The 5,262-nt window shown below is 45.4% G+C and overlaps 1 protein-coding gene across 1 annotated transcript in view; it reads left to right on the top strand.

Annotated features, from left to right (window-relative positions):
* Nucleotides 1-1,343: 1,343 nt before the first annotated feature.
* LOC139754970 (uncharacterized) overlaps nucleotides 1,344-5,262 on the top strand; it is a 22,517-nt gene continuing 18,598 nt past the window's right edge. The window contains exon 1 of the mRNA XM_071672814.1: nucleotides 1,344-1,463. The gene's annotated coding sequence lies outside the window, so the exon portion shown is untranslated. The remainder of the gene's footprint in view (nucleotides 1,464-5,262) is intronic.

Raw genomic sequence — 5,262 nt, forward strand, 5'->3', positions numbered from 1 at the left:
GCTCACTGTATCATAAAAGTCCTAAAGATAAGTTAGTTATGTATGACTTCTTTCCTGTGAACTTACGCTGTTTTTCTTTTTTTTTTAATTAGGTGGTTTCTCCTTTTTGTAAAGCGTTATTATCCACCCTACTTTAAACTTTCCAGTGTTTTCCAAATCACACACACTCGTCGGAGACATTGATTTAAAGTCCAGGGTAGTTTCGTTCTCTCTCTCTCTCTCTCTCTCTCTCTCTCTCTCTCTCTCTCTCTCTCTCTCTCTCTCTCTCTCTCTCTCTCAATATACATACAAACGCAACGTATTGCATGAATTTCCGTTCTCTTCCACCCTCCTAAACAGCCTTCTTTGGATTCATTGAGCTCTTGCTGTTTGAATTCACTTGATTCAGTCACCCAGTTCCTCTCTCTCTCTCTCTCTCTCTCTCTCTCTCTCTCTCTCTCTCTCTCTCTCTCTCTCTCTCTCTCACGCCCTGGGCCATGCATTACATCCAAACAATTTTTTTTTTCAACAAATTTAGCGACTTGCCAAGTGCGTCTACGCTGTATGAAAGCATGTGACGATATCCCATTGGTAATATATATGGATAAGCCCTATAGGGGGGCCCATCAGTAACCAACTTTTGTTTTTTCTAACAGTGAATTATATTTCTAAATCCTCCTCCTCCTCTCTCTCTCTCTCTCTCTCTCTCTCTCTCTCTCTCTCTCTCTCTCTCTCTCTCTCTCTCTCTCTCTCTCCCAGTCCCCACCTGGGGTCTGTGAGTGTATAAGGCAACATTGGACAACACTTCTTCTTCACCCTCCCTCCCTCCATCGCTTGTTCGCTGAAGCGGTAACGTATCGACCCGCTTTGAACATGACTTCACTGACATGGCCTTCATTCACTAGGGTGGAATAGAAGTAAACCCTGTTCAAAGCGAAGGGACGGTGTGGGTGGGTGGGGGAAAAAAAATTGTGGCATGGCTTGCTGTTACAGTTGTGTGTGTGTGTGTGGGGAACAACGCTAGATTATTTCTCTCGGAGCACAGACTTTTGAAGATGATTGAAGGAGGAGGATGTGGAGGATGTGGATTCGAATGCAATGGAGACAGTATTAGGTACGCATTATGTGGTAGGAGAGGCGTGTAGATCAACGCCGTGGGTTGAGTGAGGGTTGAACTAGATTTTGACGTTCACTAGATCCACCCTACCCTTCTGATGTGGTCAGGCGCAGTGAAGACACATGGATTAAAAAGGAACGTAAAACACATGTTGAGAACGGGTTTACGGGTAATGCTGGGCAGGTAAACCAGGTGAATACCTTTTAAAGAACAAGGGCCCAAGCGAGTAGACGCGGCAACGGTGTAAAACCGTGTGGCAGCGAGGTACAGCAACACCTCTCTCCCCAGTGTCAGTGTTGCGTGAGAACAGAACGCGTAGCTTTCGTGGAGCTCCGCTGGCTTGCCTCCCTCCACGTTTCCCTCCCAGGTTTGTCCGCGCTGGTGGTGTGTGCAGGGAATACATACGGTAGAATGCCACCAACACCTCCATGGATTATATCCCCGAACGTTTTGATGGTGTGGACTTCCCTTCCTCCGCCTCGCCTCGCCTCGCCTCCCTCCCTCCATGTTTCCCCGCTCTGGTGGTGTATGCGGGATGTTTACGTGGAATACGATCAACACCTCCATGGAATATATATATATATATATATATATATATATATATATATATATATATATATATATATACACGTCACCTTCGATGCGCTGGTATCGCTCCACATAAGTGGTGATGGACGGGTGAAAAAAATGAAAGATATGAGCCCAAGCGTGTGATGGTATAGATGCTCTCTCTCTCTCTCTCTCTCTCTCTCTCTCTCTCTCTCTCTCTCTCTCTCTCTCTCTCTCTCTCTCTCGATCGTTTTTAATGCCTCTTCCATGCGTGCTGTGGCACTACCACGAAACCCACCCTCTCTCTCTCTCTCTCTCTCTCTCTCTCTCTCTCTCTCTCTCTCTCTCTCTCTCTCTCTCTCTCTCTTCGGCACTACTCACGCGAGCCTTCTCTTTAAAATTATGCTGCTGTTGAGCGACACACACACACACACACACACACACACACACACACAGGCACACACGCGCGGGGGTCTGGGCCTCCCTGCCCCTGCTTAATGGCACGATCTCAACTCCGTTGTTGCTCCTCCTCGTCCTCCTCCTCTCTGTCAATTGTGACACCGAAAGTGGTACTTGTTGAATTGCGCTTACCCTTCTTCGCCGATCGTAGGAGATGATCGACCAAGGTGATCGCTCACGACTAGAACAGCCTACCTCTTGACCTTAAAACGTTACGAGGTATAAAAGACTTTTGTGTGATCGGGGACTGAATATACAGGAGGGCTGAAAGGCGTGCAAGGAATAGAGTGAATTGGAACGATGTGGTATACCGGGGTCGACGTGCTGTCAGTGGATTGAACCAGGGCATGTGAAGCGTCTGGGGTAAACCATGGCAAGTTTTGTGGGGCCTGGATGTGGAAAGGGAGCTGTGGTTTCGGTGCATTACACATGACAGCTAGAGACTGAGTGTGAACGAATGTGGTCTTTGTTGTCTTTTCTTAGCGCTACCTCGCGCGCGCGCGGGGGAGGGGAGGTGCCATTTCATGTGTGGCGGGGTGGCTACGGGAATGGATGAAGGCAGCAAGAATGAATATGTACATGTGTATATATGTATATGTCTGTGTATGTATATGTATGTATACGTTGAAATGCATAGGTATGTATATGTGCTTGTGTGGGCGTTTACGTATATACATGTGTATGTGGGTGGGTTGGGCCATTCTTTCGTCTGTTTCCTAGCGCTACCTCGCTATCGCGGGAGACAGCGACTGAGTATGATAAGATGAAATAGATAAATGTTTACTGTATACCTCGACACCTTATAATTGTTATAGCAACATTACTGTTTGCTTCTCAAAAGCCCACCAAGTTTGAAACTGCGAAAGCCGTGTACCATTTCGTTATAGAGAGACACATAAAAGCCATGTTCCATTTGTTTTTATAAAGAGAAATACACCAGAAACCAGGAATGTATGGAGATATTAACCCCACACCCCTCCAGAGGACAAGATGCCGTTTGACTGATTTTGTGTCAGGGACACATGATCAAGTTGGATACAACTGTGGCGTTTTAGTTAGTAGAGTTAAGCAACCGTTCAAACCAGACTGCTACTGTTCCCTGTATGGTACGGCACGTAGAATATTCTAGTGGGATTTCCAACCATCTCGGACGAATGTAGTAGGAGACCAGTGCGTCTGGAAACAGCTGGCAATTCAGAGAGTGTTTTGATATCCTTTTTCCCCCTGTGTTTCTGACTCGGCCGGCCAGTAACCATCAAGACACAGAGGGGAGTATTACATCAAGTGCCTTCTGCCGCCAGGGAAGCAGGCGAAAATGTTTATAGTGTATATAAATGCATGTAGAAAAAAGTGTATGTAAATGTATGAAGAAAAAAGTGTATATAGACATTGTATATAGATAAAGAAAATGGGTATCGTTGGAAATTTGAAATATATAGCACTTGCATTGTAACTGTGTATTGCTGCGTAAGGAGGGTGACATCATACGGCTGGCACAGCAACAGTTCAATGTTTGTGTTTGGGAAGGTCACCACATCTGTAAGTAACATGTGTTTTTTCTCTTATTATATATCGATTATTTGTGTCAGAAAGCTGACTTAATTCGAATGGTATTGCTAAAGAATGGATCAATGTTATTCTTGATAAGTGTAGCGCTTGAGGAACACTTGATATAAAAACAGTAACAGTGAGTTTTAAGTGTAGAAAAACAAACAAACAAAGTTTTGTGTCCCCAAAATCTATATAATTCGAAAGTATCGCTCATGAACGAATTACTGTGAATCATAATATCTGTCTTATGAGATTACTGGAATGAATGATAATTTATTTTAGCTTATATTCATGGATAAACTAGCTGTATGATTCAAAACGCTGTACTGGTAATCACTGTAATTACTTAGTGCCTCACGGAACTCCAGTATATTTCCCGGTAAAAATTTTGCTGACTTAATATGGCAATCAGCAAACACTGGTAGGAAGGTGCCTGTAATCATTCTGACCCGGAACTCTGTAGGGGACAGAGCTCTTGTTGTCATGAAATGGACTAGTATCATAATGCCTTTGACACGGCCACAGGGAAGCCAACAGTGGTAAGCAAAAAACAACCCCAACCCACCCGGCATAGATATCAAATTTGCGAAACGTATTTTTCAGCTTTCTGGGTAGTATTAACTTTAGGGAAGCCCTATGTAAAGAAAATGTGAAGAGGTGTCTTCATCTCGGACCAGGTTTTGGGACTATATACAACTTATACCAAGGACTTCATATTGAAAAAGAAAATGGGAATCACATCCCTCGTTTTAAAGCGTTTATTTCTAACATTCCTTCGGCTTTATTGATTGGAGAGGGGCATTATTTTTCCTTCTGTATTTGACGTTATTATTGATATTCTAAGGTGTTTTAACCACTAATTATAATGACTTGCCAAGCGATTTGCATTTGTGGGTACTTCGTACTTTCAGCGCGAGACACCATTACATTGCTGGTGTCTCTACGTGTCAGTTTTGCTTAATTCACTTTGGCACTTTGGAGGCGATGTTCCTCCAACAGGGCGTAAGTTTGGAGGAGGTTTTCCTCCAACAGGGTGTAAGTTTGGAGGCGGTGTTCCTCCAACAGGGCGTAAGTTTGGAGGAGGTTTTCCTCCAACAGCGCTTCGTCATTCATCTTTTATGCGTGTGTGTGTGTGTGGGTGTGTGTGTGTGTGTGTGTGTGTGTGGTGTGTGTGTGTGTGTGTGTGGGTGTGTGCGTGTGTGTGTGTGTGTGTGTGTGTGTTTGCGGAAGCTGTCTTCAAGGCGTCGCGAAGGAAATGCATGTTATATGATGCATAACGGTCTTATCTGGGTCGTTTTGATAACACACACACACACACCCACACACACACACACACACACACACACACACACACACACATCGTCATCTCTCGTCCCTGTGTACGTGGCAGAGAGACATGGTTCAGCTGGGGCATGCAAGGGCGCGCCATGTCATGCAGACTTGACACACGGGGGGCGTGGGAGATCAATCGGGGCTGGAGGCCAGTCTCTGGGGTGAGGCCAGGTATCTGGGGGCGCGCCCCACCCTAACAGGCGCCATGACATTAATCGAACCCCATGAGCGTCGTACGATCCGTGACGGACGTGGCGGTACGACCCGTGATGGGC

Source organism: Panulirus ornatus, chromosome 18, assembly GCF_036320965.1.
Source record: "Panulirus ornatus isolate Po-2019 chromosome 18, ASM3632096v1, whole genome shotgun sequence".
In the NCBI taxonomy this organism is placed as follows: domain Eukaryota; kingdom Metazoa; phylum Arthropoda; class Malacostraca; order Decapoda; family Palinuridae; genus Panulirus; species Panulirus ornatus.